At 45.2% G+C, this 24,514-nt stretch overlaps 1 protein-coding gene and 1 long non-coding RNA gene across 2 annotated transcripts in view; one reads left to right on the top strand and one right to left on the bottom strand.

The window, feature by feature from the left end:
- The window catches only part of RAB11FIP4 (RAB11 family interacting protein 4), a 182,196-nt gene that overhangs the window by 85,551 nt on the left and 72,131 nt on the right, over window positions 1-24,514 (top strand). The gene's annotated exons all lie outside the window — the stretch shown is intronic.
- Window positions 14,876-16,850, bottom strand: LOC109314996. The gene is made up of 2 exons (XR_002102408.1): window positions 16,534-16,850; window positions 14,876-15,874 (listed from the first exon to the last, which is right to left on the bottom strand). It is a non-coding gene; the product is annotated as an uncharacterized LOC109314996 (long non-coding RNA).

Raw genomic sequence — 24,514 nt, 5'->3', positions numbered from 1 at the left:
TTACTTACAGCTCAACCCAAGTTTAAAAAAAAACAATCTCCATGTTCTCTTATTGCTTCCTGGACATTTTCCCTCCTGGTTTTGGTTGGAGCCATTCCCTAGTCCACAAAGTAATGTCTGTAAAATATTAGACTGAACAGAAACTGGGATGTACTGAAGATTTTCAGTGAATCCCATCTTTACAAGGCATCTAACCTCACGTGGAATCCCCTGGACCTTGGAGGCTTGACAAGTTACTCTGTTTTGACCTTCCAGTCTTTACCACTGGCTTAGCAGGGCTGTACATCTAATACTGGGACTGACCTGCCCTGCAGTTAAACTCACTAATGACTGAAGTTGTGTTGGACCTTTTCCTCCTCGCAAAAGGACGCTTTTCTAGCTTCCTTTAAGCCTGATGCAAAGCCCAGTAAACTTCAAGAAAAGGATGAATGGAAAATGTAGGGTTTAATTCAGTGATTTTGGTGGGCGTATGACCAGGCCGTCTCTTGCCTTCCTCTCTATTTTGAAATGACCTTCCCTTTTTGCCTAACATAGCTCAGGCCAATATGCTGCCAATGTTTTTAGGCAAAACGATGTACCTGTTTATGCTCTAAACCTCGTTGCCCATCTCCTAATGTGAAATGGAAGTTATCTCCTGCCTTCCTGGAGTATAGTGACACAGATGCACTATCTCGATATTTTCATTGCTTTGCCTCTACAATCAAATGGAAGTATCTTGTCAGGCAACTGATAATAGGGAGGAAAACACAGGGGACCAGAAGCAACTTTAAACACAGCAAGATGAAGACTTATTTTTTTTCCTATTCTTTATCAGCCTCCATTTTTCCACCACCCACACTCTCTCCTTTGCCATTTTTGACTTGAACCAAGTTTTCAGACGGATGTATGGGTTTTAACCCGCACAGCTGAAGTTTTCCTTTGCCCGAGGCCCCCCTGGTGTTAGCCAAACACTGCAAGCAGTTTGGCATGTTCTGAATTCCTTTCCCTACCAGCCTGCAATGGTCCCTTCTATCTTAGTACTTTGGAGCCTGGAAGAGCCGATGGTCAGTTTGTGATCTAGCTTGTAACTGGGGGCAATGCATTATTGCGTTTAGCCATGACCAGCCTAGTTAAGAGACTGTGAGCTCAGAAAGACACAACTTATCTCCTGGTGTCCCCTGCTTCTAAGGAAAGAATAAATTGCAGCAGGCCTACACGCGTCCCAGGGTCCACACCATCCTGGTGAAATTAGACTACCATGCACATGCTGGGCAGGGAGGGGATGCAGGGGCTCTGCAGAACCTGCCCAGGGCAGAGGAACAATGGGCACCTTGCCCCCCTTTTGCCCCTTTGCACTGACACACAAGCGGTGGGTAGAGAAATCAAGGCTGGAATTTGAGCCATGGCTGACCTCACAAGGCTAGATAGGGCTGTGGCCTTAGATGGGTGAGCAGGGGAGGGAAGGGCATGCTGAGGTGACTGGTGAATGGCTAGTACTCTCTGCCTTCGCATTCGGGACCGTGGAAATTTGAGTCCATTGGCCTTGGGAAGGAGACTAACGAAACACCATGAGCAAGGACCGGCCAGTAGATTTTTCCACCTGGGCTGATGCATTTCTTTTGTACCAGTTTTGCAAGTTCTGAAGTGAACAATGGGCGTCCTGGGAAATGGCATCTACACTCTGGTCAGTCTGGAACTTGAAAGGCCGGGTGTGTCGTGCTGGAGATGGACCCAGCTCAAACCTCCGTCCAAACGCCCAGGGAGGCACTTGTCTTGATCTGTTCTTCATTGACTTTATTTCTGACGGATAGAACCAAAATTTGGGGTCTGAATGTGCCAGACATTGCTGATGTTCAGATCCAGGTGCTGCAAGTTCGGTGGCTCAGACCCTGTCCAAGTAGCATGGTGTGCTCCAAGGGGAGGCAGGAGAGTCTTTTGATTTTAATTTAGTAAGTTAGTACTTTAGTAAGTTAGTAGGGCTGTGCAAAACGCCTGTGTTTTGATTCGGTTTTGGATGCAGCTGTTTCGGAGGACAGCAGTTTGTTTCGGATCACTGTCCTGTTTCATTTCGTCCGAATCTGTTGTGGAGATTCAGCTCTGCCAAACCTCCTCTGAATCCATTTCGTACGGGCTGCAAGGGAGGCTTCACCCAGCCCGGCTCCCCAGCCTGAGGCAGCAGCCTGCTGAAACCCTGCGCGCAGATCGGAGGCTCACGCCCCACCCACGAAGAGCTGGGGAAGCGATCAGAGAGCTGCAGAATTGAACCAGGAGCGAGATGACAACGTCAGAGCAGTCCTTCCTGCCCTCTTCCCTCTCCCTTCCTTAGTTTTTGTTTCCCTGCAAGCCCAGCTCCGAAACTCCAAAATTCTCCTAAACATTTTTTAAATGTTTCAGAGCCTTCTGTTTCAATTCAGATTCAGTGTTTCAGGCACCAAAACGGCCTGAAACACCTCCAAAACGAAACAGCTGCCGAAATTTCACACAGCCCTATAATCTACCCGAGGGCCTCACCCATTGGCAGCATGTAGGGGGTGCATGTGGGTGCACATGCACCCCCCGAGCGTGGCAGTGAACCCCTTATTAAAAGGGGGGGACACTTGGCAGCGCCAGCGGAGGGACACTGCTCACCACCCATGCCGCTGACACTGCCGGCAGTGATCATTGCTCCGACACTGCAGGAGCTCCCAGCTTGCCACCGCTGTGCCCCCACAGCCGCTGGGGCACACGTCCTTCATGGCCTCATCCTGCAAGATGCAGTTTGCCATCACATCCTGATGACTTTAATGAATGCTCCTCAGCACCTAATAGGATGGATCTCCATCTTACAGGATCCAGCTCTTGGTATAACTGCTAAAGAAAATAGAAAGACTCCATTGCCTGTGGTGGGAGTCCTGTGGGGCCCTTGGCTTTCTAGGGTCCATGTCAGATGTGGCTGTTACTGGACTCTTCAGGCAGGGATTCGTAGGCTGAGTGTTACCTGCAAGTCACAGCCAGAATGGTACTACAGGGATAAGCAGTGTCCATCTTGCGAGGCTGTGCCCGCAGGCAGACAATGCACTTTCTTCCCTGGCTGTGCGTTTCTCGTACCCTCCAAGTGCAACTCTTTCAGCTGTTCATATTCCCTGTTTTTCCCAAGCTTCTAGAAGCGCATTAAGTACAACTGCCAAGAAACCTCTGGTGAGCAATTACCCAGAGCAGTGACGAGCTCAGCATGCCCCTATTCGGGGCTAATTTACATGGAAATTGCCTGCTTTCGCCTGACAGTGTTCTGAATTATATTTTTAATGTTTGTGGATACATGCAAGAATGAATGTCCTTGGTATAAAACACCTGTATGGAAAATAATCAACCTCTTTGGCAGCTGAAATAAATACAAAGAAAGGTTTGCACAAAGAGCTACTCCATACAGATTGGTGTGCCCTCACAAGAGCTGGGTAGGACTTTTCCAGCAAAAAAAACATGCTTTCTTGTCCAAACTGAAAGCGTTGGAGGGGCGGGGGGAGAGAGGGCAAGTTCAGGAAATTCTTTTTTCTCAAAAAACAGAAATTGTTGAAACAGCATATTTTGACATTTTGAATTTCTACTGGGGGGTAAAGCAGCCTTTCTTTCCAAAATGTGTATTGATTTATAAAGCGAAGTAAAAAAAAAAAAAGCACATCTGAAACAAAACATTTTGACCCAAATTGGAAATGTGTTTGGATTTTTGACTTGCAGAAGTTTGAGATATTGCCCTTGTGGCACATCTGGGACAGGGAAGAGATTTGTTTAATCTAAATTACGAAGAGAGGGAGAGACTTTTCCCTACTCAGCCCATCCACTGTCCAGCAGGGAGCTGATCCTGATCTGACTGAGCCCTAGCCTGTCTTTCACAACAGGAGCAATCCTAAAGTGAGGGGGGATTTTTTTTAAAGCTTCCCCTGCCCTGCGATTTAGGTCTTGATTTTTCTTTTGGAAAGCTAAGCCATGTCCCTTCTGTGGCTGCATTGCTCGCATCAAATGAACTGTGAGCACAAGTCTTGCCAGTTAGGTGAGTAAGTACCTGCCTCTATCCATTTGCACCTGCAGCTTGTTAGCACCAGCAAATGCAGGTCAAAGTCTGGTCTGTGCCAGAAGAGGCTTATGTCAGGGATGTGGGCACAGGTTACCTCTTCACCCATCTCTAATCCAGGCTGAATACAAGAATTGATTAGGGAATGCTGATATGGTGGTTGGGTTTTATCGTTGGGCTTGCAAGTTTCGGACTAGCGTTCCCCCGTACCCCCTCCATCTCTCACACCTACTACAAATTTGCTTTTGTTGAAGGTTTTTGTCCCTAACCACTGCATTGTTGCCATATGCCTTAAATATATTGTTCTCATGTTCATGAGAGAGAGGAGAGCTGCTTGCTCCGTGAAAGTAAGACAGTCACACGCCAAATTGCTGTGTCAGGTCTTTCCCATCTGCATTGCTCACTGCCTTCAACAAGAGACCTCAAGGGAAGAAGCACAGGCGTTGGAGGAAGAGGGCATAAGGGATACATCAGTAGTGGCTATAAATAGGCAGTTTGACATGCACTTTGTAATACATTCGGTATCACTGATAATGGTTTTTCAGAAAACCAGCCTTGCAAACCAAAGACTGCTCTGCTTGTCTTTGTTTTTCTGAGGTTAGGAGGTGGGGAGTCGGTGAGCCAGAGGTGAGGAGGTGCGGGAGAGGATGTGTGAGAGAAGATGGTGGGAAAGACGAGCCTTTTGGACACACACACAAGAGGAGGGAAAATTAGGCCTCAGACTGCTTAGCTCACTGGATGCAGGGGGATCAAGGTGGGCCGGTGGATTTTATACCTGCACTTTGTGTTACCAGCCAGTCGGCCTCTGGTTTGTGACCCAACTTGTGTCAAGCTTCCTTGGGCAAGTAGGTAGGATGCCCCCCCAAAGCATTTGGAAACATCTGCAGCCCCAGGTGTGGGTGGAGAATGTTTGCCGGTAGTAAGAGCCACTTTTGGTTCTGGACTCTTGGATTTGGAATTAGTTTTGGCTAATTTGGCCTTGGATACAAATTAAAAGGAAATTTAGACCTGCACGAAGAGGATGTGTACATGTTGGAGGCAGGGTGCTCAGTCAGGCCACTGAGGGAAAACAGTCTCACGTGCATGTCCTGGGAGATCCTCTGACCATTGCTCCTGAACATGCTGGAAACACAAGTCTTGAGCACAGTGATGGGGAGGAGTCCCCAGGACACCCCTACTTCCCACAGGCTGACCTCTGCAGAGCGGGAAAGGGAGACGTGAGTTTATTTCTATGGCGATCCTACTGTACCACTGCAACCTGGCTTTTGAATTTAGACTTGCGTCGGACTTCCAGTCAACCCTTCTCTCCATCACAAATGTTAGCTCTGAATATACACACGCTGAGCCTGGGGGTAAAATTTGAAGCTGGAGATGGACCTAGGACTGGGATCTTGAAGGGTATGGTTCCATCCCCAAATCAAGCAACTAGCTGGCTCAGACTAAAACTGGCCACCAAAGGCAAGCAAATGATGGCAGGTTTAAACTAAGCAGGCAAGAGAAGGGCACTCATTGGCAGAGCAGGTAGCACACCACAAAAGCAGTGGGTCTCAACCTTTTTTGTACTGGGACCCATTTGCAACTGTCAACCCAGTACCCCTCACTCCTGACCCACTGCCCCCAGCACCCCAGTGTGTGGGGCAGGGGGTGTGGGACATGGGGGGGCAAGCAGCCCCTCTCAGGCTGGACCTCTGCCAGCCTGCAAGGGGAAAGCCACGGTTTCCCACATTTTTCTCCTTTAAAGGAGAATCCGTTTTTAAAGTTCGTTCGCCACCTTTTCAGATATTCTTGCGACCTGCTCTTGGGTCATGACCCACAGATTGAGAAATGCTGCCTAGAGGACAGGAAGAGCCCTGGGTAGGAACAGAAAGCATATATATGTACCAGGTGAGGATGTGCCATCTCGCGTGCCCGGCGCAGCTCCGTGCTGACTAGCAGGACGTGGAGCAGCACTGTGGGCAAGGCTGCTGTTAGGGGAGTGGGTGTTGTGAAAATAGCAAAGCGATTAGTAATTTACTTAGTGTCAGCTTCACTTTAATGATCCTCCCTGCGAGGGAGCAGGCTGGAAGGAGCTCCCAGGAGGCCTTTGAATTTTTATGTGATTTTTATTTTATGAGGATGAAAAAAATCTAATTTCTTCCTCATCAGTGTCCCATGTATAATGTAAGAGAATGGCTGTGATCAATGGCAGCCGGAGTTTTCATTAGATCAAAACCACAAATGCAAAGTCTCTTCTCCCTCCCCAGCCCCCCGACAGCCTGGAGTCAATTAGTGCACATGCCACTTCTAGACTTCTTTTGATTTTCACCAATTTACTGAAACAGCTGAACACAAGACACTTCTGCTGATGGGGCAGGAGTTTCATATGAATCTGAGATGGGCACCAACTGGAAAATTCAGGTTTCCCACCATCTGGGCTGCCTTGCTTGTTCTGGTGTAAAGGTAGGAGCCTGCTGGGCAGGCAGGTCAGCCTTGTCGTTGAGACTGAGACATGGGAGATCCAGCTTCATTTGCTGACTTTGCCATAGGCTCCTTTTTGACCTTGGTCAAGTCCCTTGGGCAAGCCTCAGTTCTTCTTTGCAAAATGAGGATAACAGTTGTATCTTTCTCCTGTCCTTTGCCTCCCTAAGCAATTCATAGCAGAGGCGCTCTTATATTGCCTAGTTCAATGGAGCCACTGTCAATGGGAGAATCTATTGTAGCAATAGTGTTAATTGTATCTCTGGATCAGGATTTTCTTCTGGAAGGCAGTCTAAGCAGCAGTGCCTCAACTGCATGAGCCAAGCTCTTAATACTGGGGTTGAGTTCAGCTGATTGGTCTCGACCAGCTCAAACATCCACCTGTTCTCTACATACACCCTTAGTGGGTACCCTGAAGTACACACTTAGCACCTTCCTTGTTATACACTGCAGAAGCACCACCAGAAATGTCGGCAGTATCCTTCTTTGGCTCTTGTCTCTTGGATCCTTTTGTTGGTCTTCATCCCAGCTAGCATCTTGGACATTTTCACAATGACATCCCCATTTCTCTTTAGCATAAGGAAGCCAGTTGTCCTTCCCTTGGACAGAAGCTCTCTCTGAGAATGATTGATTCTCCAACTCATCTGTATTTTTCCTTCCTGAAGAGATCCATTGGTGCTGTCAGTCTGTGGAGTTTTTGACTAGTGCTTGGCTTTGGAGTTGTTTTTTGGGAAGTGTGTGTTGCCATAAGGAAACATTGCTTCCGTCCTGAGAACATTTCCAAGTGGTGTGGATGTGCTTTGGAAGGACGTTGAAATGTGGGAGAACAGAAAGCTGATCACTTTTAATTAAGCAAGCGGCCTCGTGTTGATTCTGTAGTCCTTCTGGTAAGTGCAGCTTTGTGCCTCAATGAGTACTTTTTTTTTTAATCATAAAATCTATTTGCTGTGAGAAAATGTCCACTTATGCATGATGTATTATAATCCAGTGCATCCTACAAATTATTACATTATTAAAAAGATTTAATAATAATATTAAAGTTAGTGGGTGTTGTCATTGCAACGTTCTAGGTACTCCTCAAACATTTAAGAAACGATGGTCTCTGATATGATACGAACTTGAGTTCAGGATGAGACAGTCAGATAAACTGAACTGAAGGTGATTTTGACTTCTACCTTTCTAGGTTATCCGAGTACCGACGGTAAAATTGCTGAAGAGTAGGCAAGGTCTGTACATTTCTGTGCATTTCCTTGCATTTGCGTAGCTAGGGTAGGATTCCTTTGTGATGCAGACTGTAGAACAGAAACTTGGTTTTATTTCCTCTTTGTCCTCTTTATTTCATATTTTGTTATTCATTCTAGGGATCCATATGCTCTTGTGGAGCTTATCAGTGACAGAACATCATTTTTTAAATGTGTTCTTTGGAAAGTCTGTTAAAGTGGAACAGGTATTTCTGGAGCAAAAGAAGCCTGGGTTTAAGTAGGCTTATCTTTTCAAAAGGAGGAAAAAGCTTTGTACGGACTATTCAAAAACCGATCGATAACGCCAAGAATTCAGGTTATTAAATAACGGAAAGAAGATAACTAGGAAAAGATGTTCTAACTAAAAAAATTCTAAATCCCTCATTGCACAAAAAATAGATTTGCTGCTGCTTCTCCTTTTTTTCCCGTTCTGATCAAACAGAGAAATAAATTTTATCTGGGGCAGCTTATCTCATTCCTGGAAACAGAAGATTGCATATACTGCCAGGAGACTTCCCACTTGCATGAGAACTCCTTCTACCACGCGGCTGAATCTGACTTGGATGAGTTTTGTCATGCAGCCAGCAAAAAATGTTAACTGACATGCTTTAGGGTTGACATGCGTGGTTTCAGGAGCCTCTCCCAGTTACCACCTGAATTATCCACATGGTAATGTCAGGTCATCCTCCTGGCTTCCTGATTAGAAGTTTTTATTGCAGCTGTGAATCGCTGTACGTATGTCTTACCCCTCATAGTTTTGTCACATCTCATTCCCAGCCTCTGAAACGCCTTTTATGCCTCCTGCTAAACTTAATAGAAGGACTCAGAAAGTCTAGAATGGGGCCTTAAAGTAGAAATCTCCTGCCTTGCCTCGCCCCCATTCCCAATCACTGTCGTTTCATAGAGCTGGATGAGTATTTTTCAAGAAATGCTAAATTCATTGAAAAACGGCATTTGAGCTGGGAGGTGGAGGGGAAGGGAGAAAGCATATTTGACTGTGAATTGATAATGTCTCTAGCCAAAGATGATGTGGGGGGAACAAAAATTTTCAATTCTTTTGTTTCAAAGTTTAATTTTCTGTTGAAGAACCACCTAAATTTTGAAAAAGAAAAGCTTTTTAAAAGAGCTAAATAACCTAAACATGAAACCCAAGTTTCATGGATCAAGCGAATGATCCAAAGTTAAATATTCCATGTCTTCTGTTTTCACTGATAAAACCAAAATGATTTCTTAGCAAATAAAAGTGATTTTCTTTGTTCATTTGGCCACTGAATTTAAGTCTGTTATTTGCCCGGCTCCCCTTTGCACCATGTTCTGGCATCACTTTGTCCAATCACTGAGAGCTCAGTAAGGAGACATACATCTTGCTTTTTCCTCCTCTCTGAAAAGCAAACTTCAGATGGTTGCATTATGGATTTTGTAACCCACATGTGCTGTGCAGCACCAGGATGGTAGCCAAAGCTGGATGGTTTCTCTTCCAGCTGCTTGACTCCATCCCCATCACATCTATATTTGCTTTGATTTCCTTTTTGGTGATCCTCCAGATGCATACAGTTAACCAAGGTGGTCCTCGTTAAAGCTTCCTTTGTCCTTGTAAGGAGCGTGGGTGGCATCCGTAGATAAAATACTGGTTTGGAAGTCATTCTATTGCTACCCCTGGTACTTAGCAGCATCTCCTTGCGGGTGTCGTTTCTCTGTCCCATGCCTCAATTTCCCCATCTTCAAAATAGTGGTAATAATACCACCTTCCATTGTGAAGCATGCTGAAATTGCAGATGAAATCCTCTCTATACGTTAGATAACATCTAATATTAAAGCAAACATATTGGCTTTAAATTAAAATATAATATTCAGTTGAGTCAACAAAGCTGTAAATCAGCCCCTAGTTAGCTGTTCTATGTTTAGAAGCTTTTAGGAGATGAGAAAATGGAGAGTAATCCAACTTGGTTTTTACACTCGGTTTTGGGGGTGTGGGCCGTATTTGAACGGTGGAGAAATCTCTTCCTGTTCCATCACATATTTGGGGTAAACTGACCAATTTCTAACTGGGAAGTAAAAGGAATGGGTCAGGATACAAGAAACAATCTAGGAACCAGTCTCGAGAGATTTTTTGCAACTTGCTTCCAGCAACTGAAATAACAGTATGAAATTGCAATTAAAAATTTAAGAGATGCAAGCTATTTGACCTTCTTTTAATTGTGGAAAGAGAGAAAGCACTAGCAAAAATGCTGCCACTTTCGAGGATTTTTATGCTAAAGAAAGGCTGCTTTAGAAAAGTTGGTTTTAAGCTCAGTGGGCGCAAGAATGAGCGGTTTCTTTTTCTTTTAGCCTGGGTCACTCCCAGAGCCCGGTCTGATGTGCAGAATGGAAAACAAGATGAGCAAAAGATTCTTTATATGATGATAGTGCCTGCAGCTGGCATCCTCCCCCACTTCGCCCAAAGTGAAACGGCTCCCGCTGCAGGCAGCTTCCAGACTCCCGAGATGGGAGGAGAGCGGCAAGTGTGGTGAGGGGACGTGACGTGACGCACCGTTTCTGCAACCCATCAGGGAAGCACCAGACCTTCTCCCGAGTACTGACTGCTCCAGCGCCTTGTCCATTAGAGCCATTTCACTCCTTTCACACAATCCACCCACTCTTTACAGCAGACTGTACCAGCAGCCACAGCAGAATAACAAACTACTGCATCTTGGCCTGCTCTACTGGAAAAAAGCTTATCAAAACTGCATGCAATAATGTTAGTCCAGGCGCAGGCTTCTCTGTTGTTAAGCACAGATTAGACCAAGTCTGCTCGTTCATTTACTCTCTGAAAGTCCTGTGATGTTGACTCCAGCATGTGTGTGTGTGAATTAGCTTTTGAAAGGCTTGGCTCTACTAGGGTAATATTTACAGTATAAGCAGTAATTTGTGTCTGTATTCAGTGCTAGCCTCCGAACAGGGGAACTACTGTGTTGCATTATAGAGTAAGCCTTGGGTCTCAGCCCTCAGAAACCTCAAGAAAGGCTTGTGTCCCAGATCCACCCCTTGAAAACACCCCAGCTCTGAAACTGCCTCCATCCATTGTGGTAGGCAGCATGCTATTTCAGTCTCTTTCATACAAGACACAGCATTAGCTTGTTCCCGTCCAGCTACCGCATGGGGTTGTCCAAGGCGTGGCTGCTCCTGCTCACTGTCTGCAGGCTCGTGCAGGGAATAACAGGCCTGTAGGCTCTAACTTTTTTCTCACCCTTCCAGATCCAGGTGGGTCCTAAGTTCTTGCACAGGGCCTTTGGGGAGAGTCCAGCTCTCCTGGGGTGTCCTGTAAGAACAGAAGACTGTGTATCCCTATGTTTGTAAAGAAGACATCACTGACAAGTGGCTCACAACCCCATAGAAGTGTTCAGGCTGAGATTTTAAAGCTGCACAACTCCCCTGAATTTTAATGATCTGGGTGCCCAAATCCCATAGGCAGCTATGGGGGAAAACCTGTCTTAACGCCCAATAAAAACTCAGCAGTTGTGAGGTACACAAACTATACGGTGGAAGTGGAAACTCCCTGATAATCTCCATGACCAGTAGTAATCTGCAGATTTGACACAACTAGTCAGATGTTTCCTTTTATTCTGATTTGTATATGCCAAGAAAGTGTTGACTCATATTAGATATTTTCTGCATAACAAAAACAGCATCTATAGCCTGCCTCACTTCTGTGCCAGAAACCACCAAAATCTGCGCAAGCTCTGATGCCTGCCGTTGTTTTTAAAGCTCCAGGTCCAACAGTTAGAGGAAATAAGCAGTGAGTTTTATCGAATTGCTTCTAGTTCTTGATCCCCACACAGCCAGATTTTGATGTGAAACATGAAACATTATCTAGTATTAAACTTATAGCTAGTAAGAAGAGATTAACATTTTTTGTCTTCTAGTAACCCACTTTTGCTTCCAAAGGTATAGATCAGAGCAAACATAAAATGGTATGTGCATGTGCATGTGTAGCAAGCTGGACACTAATATACTCATTACAGAACTGCACCTTGCTTTCTTGCAGCAGGCCTGACCCTGAAGAATCCTTTGCTTGCCTGCCGGTAGCATTACATGCATTTTTGCTTCTGCCTGAACCAGGCAGAGCGGGAATGGGTGCTAATGCTGCATTTGAGCTGTCCATTAGCACAGGATAATGCCCCTATATGGGTTTAGAAAGGTGTTATTTGGGGGCAACGTTGCTTTGCTGATCTGACCTGCTTGCAGGATCCAGAATGAATGTCCAGCAGTAATAGTTCTGGGGCTGAGCTTCCTCATGACTAATTCTTGCAAACAGTCCTACTGGTGTTGGAGGAGTGGGTTTCAGGGTGAGGGCTTCGCACTTGAGGGCGTTGTTTTTTGGGGGGGAGTTTAATTCTTCAATTTTCCTTTATGCAGTTTGGCAGTGTAAAGGCACGTAATGCTGGGTAGTTATAGATTATAATTACACTACTGTCATGTTAAGGCCTATTTGCACACCCAGGGCAGTGTAAAGGGGTTTTAATGCGAGCAATATTTTCTTCATTTCTGAAGGCAAATATAGCTGATGGGAGAGAATTAGATGAGGCAATAAAGGGGTTTTCCATGATAGAGCCCTAGGCTCTTGAATAGCAGTTGTAATGCAGATTAGAAAGAGACCTTAACCTTTGATATTGAGCATCAGGGCATGTTGAAAATTAGGGTGTGCTATGTACCTAAGCCTTCCTTTCCTCAGTGGGGTGAGGGGAGCCACTCATCTAACCCCATATAAGACCACAGCTCATTTAAAGTAACCTGGAGGAATTTTTCCCTTGATGCATGTCAAGCTTACCATGCCCCTTCAGCTCCCATCAGCAGTAATGGAAAGGACATATGGATTGTTTTTTATATCCCCTCTACCAGGCAGTTTTATTAGTAATAATGTTTTATTTATTAGTGGCATGCACTCCTTCAGAAACTGTTGTTGCTTGTCACTCGGCTGCACAGGTCACCGCTCTGTCCTTGAAGGCTGATGTCAATTAGAAGATTCAGCAAAGTAGCTGAGGCATATGAGCAGTTTTTCAGGAGGTGAAATGTATGGTAAAGAGACCCCAGTGCATTTTGGACAAGTCTAATGGATGGAAGAGGTGAACCTGTCCAGATGATGAAAGTCTTTAAGGAACCGTTAAGAACTGTGGGTCTGATCTGCGGGTGGTATAAGCCTGCCTCGTGTCATTAAGGAACTGATCCTGTTTTTCAGCTTCAGCTTTGTTTCCACCTTATAAACTTCTATAATCGTAAGCGGGGGGGTTTCCCCACAGTACCTCATTTTAAGCCTTCCAGCATCCTGTCTTGTATGAAATTCATTTCCTCTGAAAATAAATTTAAAATAAAATAAAGTGCAATACTTGGCTTTCCAAGAAAGATCTGTGACCATAAATTTGTACACTTCAGCCTGACGTTCACTAGATTCGCTCTTCCACAATCTTTAATGTAATATCAACAATTTTCATCGGGTTTTCTGGTCATGTTTCTGCTGCTGTTGGACCTGCTGGCTAGGAATTATGGCAGAGTATTTAACCGAACTTCGTTTCAGTTCCTTGCAGAGAGAGCTGACATCAAGTATGCATCCAAAGACTAAACTGAGAACTGACCTACTTTCCTTTTGTCTTTTAATAGTGGGCAGTTGTGCCTGTATGTAGCACACGCTCAAAGTTGAACCCCGAGTATTAAGAAAATCAGCCTGCAGTGGAAGCTCATATAACTAGGTATGCGGAAAGATAGCATTGGGGAACAGTCTTGGAAACCTCAACAAAAGTAAATTTAAGGCCACAAAAGTGTTAAAGAGGAAAGTGGGGAGGGAAGTGGAACCAAAATTGATACAGCAGAGGATGGGAGGTAAAATAAAGAGTGGTTAAGAGAAATCTGCTTTGGATTTAGGGTACATCCTGCCCTGATGTATATGGAGAACGGTGTTTGTTCTGCAGAGAGCATCCACATTTGCCAGGCACATGTTTAATTTTATACTAGTGCTTAGCAGTCCCATTGATCCCCCAGGCTCCCAAAGCAATTTGTAGATTGTGTCCAAATCCCGGGGCCTGTACTGAATTCTCACTCAGTTTTCACTCTGGTAAATCTCCCATCAGTAAAGGCTGAATAAAAACTTCAGAGTTAGGTCTGGGGTATATGAGGCTAGAAGCTGAAGTGGAAAATAGGTGCGTGTTTTCTACTGTTGAGGGCCTGCTCACAAGAGCAATTCAATACCAGTGAACACTGAGATTCTGACTTAGTTTTTAATTTAGAAAGAAGCGCAGCGACCCCGGACCATTCGCTTCCTTTTTGTGAATTGATTGTCACCAGCAGCGTAGAAACTTGCAAATCTGGGGAGACTAACTTTGACTTCCTGTGTTGACCGCCTTGTTTTGAAAAACTATAGGCCATGCCTTCAAAGTGCCTTCAGCCATTTCTCTCCAATCATGCATTTACATTTTTGTGTGATGTATTTTCTGTGCTGTTCCTGTCTCTGTATACAGCTGTATAACTGCAGAAGCATGCATCTGTTGGGTTTTTTTTAAACTTGGTCCTATAAAAACTTTCCCTTTCTATACGCTAATGATTATTTTTTGCTTATCTCTAGGAGTGTGAAAAGCCATCTTATTAAGAAGTAGCTTTTTAGAATCTCGTCTGTTTTCTTTCTGCTTCTTTAAGCACATGCATGTAAGGCTGAGATTGCCAGAGAGGCTTAGTCCGGTTAGGTACTCGGCTTCAGCTGAATCCCATTGGAATTAGGATTCCTAAATCTTAACGTTCTTTGAAAATCCCTGCTCAAACTATTGATGTTTGTTCCTTTTAAATTCTCACCTTCTTTTAAATGAGCTTTCACAGATTTTTACAAAAAGAGAAACATAAGTTAATATTAAGTCTGTGGAGGGATGAGACTTAAATAATTAATGAAGTCTGTGTCTTGTGTCTTTGAGATCGTTCTTAACAGGAGGAGTAAAGCACAGTATTTTCTAAGAATAATAGGTATATCCTGCCTTTCATGAAATATTTGTTTACATCTGATCTCTCAAGCACATGGGTAATTGTAAATCAATAGCAGTCACTTGATGATGCAATGCTTATAAAAGTTTTATAAACTTATCTAAAATTCACATGGTTGCACTGCTTCTGAGGCCATCAGTGAACAGACAGGTAAATCAACATGGTTTTATTTCAACAGTATTTTGCAAATCATGCTTGAGATTTCTTTCATTGGCTTTGCAATACTGGTATCAGCAGTTATAAGGTTAAGGGAAATTATTATAAGGAAATTCTGTCATAGGCATGCTGCTTCATGGCCAGTGAATTTCCACCTGTTGACTGGTATATCTTCTTGCTGTCAAGAGATCTTTATTAATGCTGCGTCCCTTTAGAACATGAGCGCCCATCCTTTAGGTGGCTTTGAGAAGCCACCCCTAAAAGAACAACGGAGCAATATTCTCCACTTTGCTGTCTCTGATCTTTGGGCCATGTTACTCTCCAGGCCATTTTACTTCTCCAGTCTCTCCTTAACTCTAATCCAATCAAGATTTGAGGGTGCAGCCAGTGCCAACGTAGTTTCCGGTCTCCTCCTCCCTGCCAGTATTTCAGACCTGCTGCTGCTAATCATTCTGTAGTTACTGGAGGCGGATGCAGGGAAGAGAAGGGGGGAGTGGAAGGCATCTTTCATTGGCTTCATTCTCTTCTAATAATGTATATGCAGAACCATCTCAGTAGCAACAGGACCACTGACAATACAGATGATTACTCAACATCACTGTTTTAATTAGAATGAAAGACAAAGGGTGAGCAATTAAAGATTTTGCATGCAGGGAACAAATTGATTTATAAAGCAATCAATCTGCTGGCTCAGGCAGACATTTTTTTAAAAGAAGAAATATTCCTGTTGCTTTTTGCTTGACCTCAATCAAGCAGTTCGTGCAGAAATTATCTTCCCTGCATGCTGTTTCAGAGAACAAGTAGATCTTCCCTGTTAAATTTTGTCCAGCATCTTGTGGAATGAGGGATGGACCTAAAACCAGTTTCCCCTTATTACACATTTAGGTATGTTGGCAAGACGTTTCAGCATCGTCTCATCAGCGCTGCACCTGCATTGCGAACTCACAGAGGATTTTGCTTGCTGGGGCCATCAATCGTGTTCCTTTCAGCAACACTAAAATCATAGAATAATCGAAAATGAGGGTTGGAAGGAACCTGAGGAGGTCACATCTACTCCAACCCCCTGCTCAAAGCAGGACCAGCCCCAGCTAGATCATCCCAGCCAAGGCTTTGTCTAGCTGGGTCTTAAAAGCCTCCAGGCATGGGGATGCCACCACCTCTCTGGGTAACTATTCCAGTGTTTTACTACCTTCCTAGTGAGAGAGTTTTTCCTAATGTCTAACTTAAGCATCCCTTGCTGCAACTTGAGCCCATTGCTCCTTGTTCTGTCATCTGCTGCCACTGAGGACAGTCCAGCTCCATCCTCTTTGGAGCCCCCCTGCAGGTAGCTGAAGGCTGGTATTAAATCCCCTCTCAGTCCTCTCTTCTCCAGATTAAGTAAGCCAGTTCTCTCAGCCTCTCCTCATAAGTCATGTGCCCCAGACCTCTAACCATTTCTGTTGCCCTCCACAGGACTCTGTCCAACTGTCCACATCCTTTTTGTAGTAGAGGGGCAAAAACTGGACACTACACTAGATGTGGCCTCACCAGCGCCAAGTAGAGGGGAAGAATCACTTCATTCGATCTGCTAGCAACGCTTCTACCCGTTTAGCCCAGTGTGACAGGGTGACTGAAACACGCTGTCGTGGGAACGGTAGAGAAAAGCAAACTTACCTGGAGAGGCAGAGAGAATTGCAGCAAGCCCGGGTGGGAGAAACGCTGCGCTCTGAGCAATTAAAGGAACCAGCTGGGGCTGCAGCAGATCAAAGGCTGCCACAGCAAACCCACCTGCCAGGGGCTCGAGCCTGGGAGAAGGAGAACAGTGCGGGCAAAAGGAGAAAGAAAAACTGCACCAGAGGAAGGGAGAGAAGACAGCTGGGTCAGGCAGGCAGTGAATGGGAGGCTGCCACGGCAGACCCAGCTGGGCAAGAGGGAAATTTAAGGGACGCCGAGAGGGCGTTCTGGGGACGGCAGGAGAGAAGAAAAGCGAAGAGAGAGAATGCAGGAGAGGCTGGAATAGAGGACCGATCCCAGAGCTCATAGGAAAACCCCTATTCCTCAGCTTAAGAAAAGAGGCTGCTCTGCAGGGGAGAGGCAGTGCAGGAATGGAAGAAACTGCTGAGCCGTTGAGTCCTGTCCCAGGGGGTGAACTTAACCACTCCGGGAACCTTAAAGAAAGCAAAGACACAGACAAGATTACTCACCAAGGAGGAGTGAGTCCGTCCTGACCCTAAATGTAAGGGTGGCACTAGAAGCAAGGGGTGGCTGGTGTGGGAGCTGTGCAGGGAAGAACAGGGCAAGCAGCCAGAGGAGGAGGGAGATTCCTATCAGTGGTCCTTAAGACCGAGACCGGAGTATCAACATCAGAGGCCAGTACCAACGTGCCCGGAACATCTGGAGTAGTTAGGGCAGGGCACGGGGATGGTGGGGCCCTGCAAAGACTGGCCAATGCCTTAAGCTCCTAGCTAACCCTTTTGTTTCCCTAAGAGTGTTTCAACATCCATCTCCCGTAACATCAAAGGCATGGCAGGAGATTTTTCGAAAGATGAAATACTACTATCTATAGGGAGACAACTCGGCTCCAGGCAACATGCCAGTGACTGTCTACACCCAGTATATAGTCTTCTTCACAACAAAGGCACAATATATTGGCTCATATTCAGCTTATTGTCCACTGTAACCCCCACATCTTTTTCTGCGGAGCTGCTGCCCAGCTAGTCCGTCCCCAGCCTGTAGTAGTGTGTGGGATTGTTCCATCCTAAGTGCAGGACTTTGCACTTGTCCTTATCGAACCTCACGAGATTTCTTTTGGTCCAATCCTCCAATCTGTTGAGGTTTCTCTGAATCCTATCCCTACCCTCCAGCATATCTACTACTTCCCACCCACCCCAGCCCCAGGACTGACACCTGGGGTACTCCACTTTGATACCAGCTGCCAACTAGACATTGAGTCCTTGACTACTATCCTCTGAACCCAAAAATCCAGCCAATTTTCTATCCACCTTACAATCCAGTGATCCAGCTCATCTTTCCTTAGCTTGCATGTGAAAATGTTGTGGGAGACCATATCTAAGGATCAAATTCATGCCTGGTTAAAGAGTGTGCACAGGACTTAAGTAGGCCTTCTGCTGACCTTCTTCATGGATAGGACTTTCCTCTGTAAGGAAACCAAAGGGTAGGAGGACTTGTAATTATAGTTCTTACTAATTTGCCTGTCCCTAATCTCTACCCCTCCAATAAGTGTGCTATTCTAGAGCCCAGCTCCAAACTGGTGGGATATATCTCTTTATGCTGTGCCCTCTGGATTTGTGGCTTCAGTGATGCTAGAACTAAAAAATGAAGTATCTGGAAAAGCTGCACCAGCTGAAGTAGATCCCACATCAGTTCAGGTGTCCTCATCAGCTGTTATTTTCTGCATCTTCCTTTTGGGGTCCTTGATATGGATTTCTCTGTTTGCACATCTGGACGTTGACAAGTTGCCATCTCTCCTTATGTTCAGGCTGTTCCCTAGTCATTCAGTGCTTAATTTCTCTTCCAGATCTTATTCACTTCTAAATTGAGCCATAGATTTTACTGGAAACATCTACAAATATCAAGGATACTTTTATAGCGTCTAGTTCATGCAGGGTTGTAGCATGAGTGAAACCCTCTTTCCTGCAACTGTGCCTGCTTATATCACTTAGCTAATGAAATTCCTATAATGGGCATTGGCTTTTGCTGATTTAGTTATTTTTCCAAGCTCAGTATCCGTAAATGTGACTGTATGTCTGAGATCAGGGGAAAATAATTTGAAAACAACTGGCTTGCAAGTGAATACTTACTAGACTGGGCTTTTATCATAGTCTTTCCCGTTAGCGAGAGATGCACATAGCGGACAGGTGGTGTCTGAGCCTGCCATAGGACTGGGAGTCGGGGGAATGGAAATCAAGGTCTTATCACAAACTTCCCATGTGACTTTAAGCAGGTCACCTAGTCCATCTGTACAATGGGGCCACGCTGTTTCCTTTGCCTTGGCTATGTAGCTTGCAAGCTTTCGAGCCTAGGGATTTTCTCTTGCTATGTACCTGAACTCCACGTAGCAATACTGAAGCCCTGATTTCTGTGGGTGGCCCCAGAGTGATAGCACAATGCAGAAAACACTAATGTAACACACCCCCCCCTTTAAACAACCCTAAAACAAGTTGAAGCATTCAGTAGCTAAATAACTGAAAGTACCATCTGCATGCCTGAGTTTCAAGGAGCAAAGTGAAATCCAAACATGAACTCTGAAAACTTTAGATGGATCTTCCACTCCATTGAAATCATTAATGGCAGGCATCCAAGTGTTCTGCCTAATGGGGAAGCTGTGAGCAGGCATCAAGGCTGAGTGTCAACAGCATCAACGGTCAGATGAGGACATATTATTATGCACCTTTGAAACCCCAGCCAGACGTCTCGTCTCATCCCAGTGTGCAGTAATCGTTAGTCACCCTGAATAATCTTTTTGGCCCAATTATATTTTTTTCTCAGTGCTTACAGGAGACTGGCTTCAGGTGCAGTCACTAATTGGGGAGCCAGCTAGATAGTGGGTGACTGTGGAGGCAAAGTCCAGCACAGTGCATTAGACACTGCCTCTGCAAAGAATCCCCTGAGAAATGATAAGCACCCAGCACTTTGCAGGGGAGGGCACTTGGTGCTTCACAGGCTCAGGCTCTGAAAGAAGGGTTAGGCTGTACAGGTACAGACATTACACGTTTACTGGTACAAGTGATTGGAAATTGGTCTATGCCCGTAACAGAACAGAAGTTCGGCACACATAGACTAGTTTAAAAGGAAGAACCCAGTCTAAGATTTGCACACCTCCACTGCCCTTAACCAAAGGATGAACGTGTGTTCATTACAGCCTTGATTACTGTTATGTCAACTACAAGAGAAGGCTACAACCAACTCTGCTAAATCTGTTTGCTACTGATCTAAACTGTGCTGCTTACAGAAGAAAACTGTATAACTTAGATCGATTCCACCTTGGGCTTTTTGCATGTCTGTATCTAGCCTAAAGCTGCTAATGATACTTGCCTCTTGCTCTGGAAAGAGATTTTTTTCAAGTGGTGTATAACATGCATGCTCAATACCTCCTGTCCTGCCACTCCCTCCATCACAAGACATTTAAACAAACCATCTGAGCATATCACGATCAAAGGGGAATCTTTAAAGGGTGCTGCGTGTTTAGAATTATACTTTCTTTCCTATTCATGCATAAGCAACTGTAAAGCTGATAACCGAGCAAGGTACATGCAAGCTTAGTACATGTAGGTGTTGAACCCCAATGTTACTCTATGGCAATAGCAATGATCACCGATGAGGCCAGCTTCCTGTGCTCTCTTACAGACCTGCACGTTTCAATCACCAGGTTGAGCCTAGATCTTTGTAAAGAGCAAATGCTGCAACTCTTGAAATCAAGCCCTATCAGATCCTCAAAGCAAATTATCTGATTCATGGGCCATCACAGAAAATAGAGCCTGGACCTAGAATATAGTTAATTCTGTTGGTGATATGTCTACCAGAATCTGGCTTATTTTTCCATAATAACGTTGGTCCTGCAGATCTGAAAGAGAAAGCAATAAGAAAAAAATAGTCTGGAAGATAAATGAACAGGATTTAAAATGGAACAAACAAGGAAATAGAAAAGTTCCTATTCAGTCGGCAAAAGTTTTGCCACTGACTTCTGCTAAGCTAGCCCTTAGCTAACTTTAGCCTTTAGCCTTGTCACTCTTCTAACCATAGTCACCCCTCAGATCAGATTTTAGGGGTTGAAGGCAAAGTGGATTTTCATGAAAATTCAGTCATCAATATGCAGGGGAGCTCCACTGTTCAGCCAGATCCTAATCTGGCATGCACAGATGCAGCCCTTATGGAAGGCACAGCATTTATAGAGCAAAGTTTCTGAGTGTGGTTTTTTTTGGATGCCAAAAATTTTGAATTCTGTCTTCATTACAGCTGGCTGACAACTCTGGTGTAAAGTCTGAATCTTTTCAGACAAGCACTGCACTGTTGGCCTCAGGTGCTCCAAACTCCTGGCGCTGCATCCTCAGCCTGGGGATAGGTTTTACCCTAATGTAGGATGGGGTGGAGGCTAGTGGAGGCTATGCTGGAGAAGCTACTTAGAGGCAGATGTAGAGGCTTGGTGGGATGGCTCAGTGTTGGAGGTCGTGGTATTTGGCCCCATGCTTCATCGTGCACGTGGCCAGGTTGTTGTTCCTTTCACACATGAAGGTGTTTACACTCTGAGTGCGACATTTACTGGAAGTGGCAGGAGATGCATTTCAAGGAATGGGGAAGGCCAGCTTTCCTTTGACTCCTGGGTTGTTGAACTGCTCCGTTATCTGCTTTCCTCTATTCAGATCTGGTCCTGCATCATGCAGGTCTGCAGTCTGTCTGCTTCCCCCCCGGGTTCCTGGAACGAGTGAACACCGACGCGCTTCAGAACGATTGTCACTGCTCGTTTCCTTTATACAGGAATCGAAGACTGCAGTGTTTGCTCTTGGCTTTGATATCTCGTAAGTGGCAGAAGAGACATGCAATGTATTCCCTGGATGCTGAGATAATGCTAGCTTGACAGCATTCTAATTAACCATATCTTGATCTCGTAATTATTTTTCATGTAGGTGCCTAATTACCATTTAGTAGCCCAGGGTTACAGGCCAGTCTTGGGCCCATGTCTCACAAACCGGTGGGCCATAATTCCTGGTCTAACTACGTTGTCTTCCATGGAATTACTTCTGGGATTCATTAAGTCCAGGGCCCTTTTAGTGTCCTTTCATGACATTCCCCTTGAACCAAGTGGCAGCCTTGATTACTGTTTTGTCAACTACAAGAGAAGGCTACAACCAACTCTGCTAAATCAAGGGTGGGCTAAACACAGCCCGCGGACAAGATTAGACCTGCCAGGTGACTGGATCCAGCCCATGGCTGCCCCCACGGTGCCCCTCATGGGACCAGGGCCCACCCACTCGCACTGGGGCAGACTGGCTGGGCTCGCACTGGTGCCCATGGCCCAGCCCCAGCCAGCACACCCAGCTTCCGGCAGGTCTGTTCGCAGTGTGGCTGCATGCAGGTGCTGCTCTGCTGCCCCCACCTCCAGCTCCTGCTCCTGCTCTTGCCCCTGCCATGCCGCGCCTCTCCAGGCAAGCAGCTTCAGCCCGTCAGCTCCTGCCCCCAGCGTGCGAGGCTCTCGCTAGAGCTCCCGGCTGCCTGGTGACCCGGCCCACAACAGCTCATCAAAACTCCCCATGTGGCCCTTGGGCCCAAATAATTGCCCACCCCTGTGCTAAATCGAAGGGCCTTCGCTGGTTGATTTCAGCAGTTAATGCAATTCATAAGCACATCCATATGTTGACTTCTTATGAGCTCCTATTAACCTAGCAGATTATGAGATCTAATAAGCTTGAGTTACACTTTTGGGGTCAATATATGCAATGCTTTTAACTGTCAACGTTGTGTATCTGAGCGCACAGACGTCCTTTGTGGTAGAAGAGAGCTTTGCTAGTAACCTCAGAAAGCTGCAATAGTAGAAATGAAGAAAAAGGATGACTACTTCTCGATTGGTACCAGGGCAGCCACTAAAGAGCTGGTCCCCGTATGAGTCTGTGTTCATTTCTCCTTCTGGTTAATTTACTTGTGCTTTCCCCAACCCCCAGTGCATTGGGAAGTTTACCACGCTTCCATCCATACAGCCCCCACAAGTCTCCTAGAGCCAGGCTGGCTGTGTATCCACACACTCACGTTGAACAGCTACTCATGAAGTAAGATGGCAGATGGCAGGACTAAGGCCATGCCTAATTTACCTCTACCAGTCTAGTGAAAGCAGTGCTCCCTTCCCCACAATGTGGACACTGTTGTGGCAGTGTATTGAGGTGCATGTTGGGATTGTGCTGGTATCAATTGGTTGAAAAGAAATCCTATTCCTAACTAGTTCTCTTGGTGTAGTTATGCTGCTGGTTGCATAGCATGGGCCCCATCGCACTGTATGCTGGCTCTGAACATGTGCCTTTAGCTCTCCACTCCAGCCCAAGGCTAGGGCAGCCATGTCAAAGAGTAAAAGGAGCTGAAGTGTATTTGACTCCCCTTGACTTGTCTTTCTCTCTCCACTGCGGAAGTGATGAAGAGCTGTTGTTGACTTTGCAAGTGCCCTGAGGGGTTTCTTTGTGTTTAAAACACAAAGGAAAGAAGAGTTTGCAATTTCCTATGTCAATAGTGAGCATCATGAGATTCTTCCCCTAGAAGCCAGAAGGAGTAAGATGGCCATAGTGCAAATAATGATTGACCCTCAAGAAGAAAATAGGAAAGAAGAGTCTGAGTTTTAACTGTTTAAATTTGCAGGAAAATCCCCAGCAGAAATTTTTGCAGGTCAGCACTGAAAACTCTGAGACCTGCTCTAATTAAAGTGCCTGCAGCGTTGTGTGCATTCAGCATCCCGGGCTTCAAAATGGTGGTGCGGGTGTTTTAACTAAAGCTTGTCAAACAAGCCATTTTGAAGCGCAAGGACACTGAATACACATTATACACATGACACGAAGGCTTCTGTAGCATACTAATGAACACGCTCCAGCAAACTCAATCAAGTGTGCTCTGATGATCCCAATATGCACCTCAACTAATTTAGTCTGCTCCAACACGTGCTAATTAGCACAGGTTGGAGCAGATGTCTAGCACATATAAGATTGCCCTGCCCATATCTGCCTTATCCAAATCCTTTTTAAGGGCCCAGTCCAACCACCCTCAAAGTCAGTGAGAGACTCTTACTGATTTTACCAACAGCCAGAAGAGTGAGATTTCCACTATGATTGATCAGAGTACAGATATTGCAGCTCAGTCCCACTTTTACTGTGAGCTTTAATGACAACTGAACCAGACCTTCCTGAACCACCCAGACTTGGTCTTCCTGCCTCCAGTCCACAATATTACCAGGTAGCACAGTACACCTATATATATATAGAGAGAGAGAGAGAGGGGTGTATTTATTTATTTATTTATTTATTTATTTATTTTTTAACTAAAGGGTTTTTTTTAACCTCTCTGTAAAATAATGTTTTTCCCTTTGAATTTCCTGTCCCAGTGGTATGCATTGCAAGCACTTAATCTCGCCTGCCTCTTTATGCCTTTCATTTTTCCTTACTCATAAACTATAATCTGCTGGTGTGAGTTTTCCAAGCTATTTGCAATGCAACACACTTGATCCTGAATTGAAAACTCTCTGAACTGAGACTTCACTGTCATGTGGTGAATAACTAAGGTGTGCAAAGAGATCAAGGTAGCTTTCTCTTTACCAGGCCGCTAACAGAATCTGTTATGTTTCATTTCATTGCTTTTTGACTGTGCTTTTATATCAGATTGGGAAGGAGTAAGACCTGGAAATAAGATCTCCTGTTAAATAACAGTGGCTTTGTAGCAACACTAGAAGAAACAACTCCAATGCAGCTATAGTGGCTCTTGACAGCCATTGAGTAGCCAGACTGAAGTCTTTTTGCAATACAATGTAAGTCGACAAAAGGAGCATTACACTAAGCTAGCCCCACTAGACTAAAGCAGCCGATTGCAGATACACCCACTGTGGGTCTGTGGTATGCAACAAAGTGCCTCGGGATTTGTTGCAGTGCTTGAATCTATCTATTCTGTG

This window comes from Crocodylus porosus, unplaced genomic scaffold, assembly GCF_001723895.1.
Source record: "Crocodylus porosus isolate Cpor-Errol unplaced genomic scaffold, CroPor_comp1, whole genome shotgun sequence".
Classification (NCBI taxonomy): Eukaryota; Metazoa; Chordata; order Crocodylia; family Crocodylidae; genus Crocodylus; species Crocodylus porosus.
The sequence above is the reverse complement of the archived record's forward strand: the minus strand, read 5'-3'. Positions and strand labels throughout refer to the sequence as shown.